Source organism: Penaeus monodon, chromosome 25 (assembly GCF_015228065.2).
Source record: "Penaeus monodon isolate SGIC_2016 chromosome 25, NSTDA_Pmon_1, whole genome shotgun sequence".
Classification (NCBI taxonomy): Eukaryota; Metazoa; Arthropoda; class Malacostraca; order Decapoda; family Penaeidae; genus Penaeus; species Penaeus monodon.
Genome location: NC_051410.1, coordinates 35,745,997 through 35,746,204, shown reverse-complemented (window position 1 = coordinate 35,746,204; position 208 = coordinate 35,745,997).

Here is a 208-nt window from a genome sequence, read left to right as displayed (position 1 = left end):
TGGTTCAGTTGTTTCCGAAGCTCACTGCCATGTCAGAGTGGGTTCGAGTCCTTGTCAATGAAGGTGTTTCGATTTCTATATAAGATGACTAATCACTCTGCTCACTCTTACACATGTCTCTGTTGATAAGGAAGTAATACGGTTCTTTAACTACTGGAGTGGTAGATTATATACCAGCTCAGTGAAATTTTCTGTGTAAGAGTATATA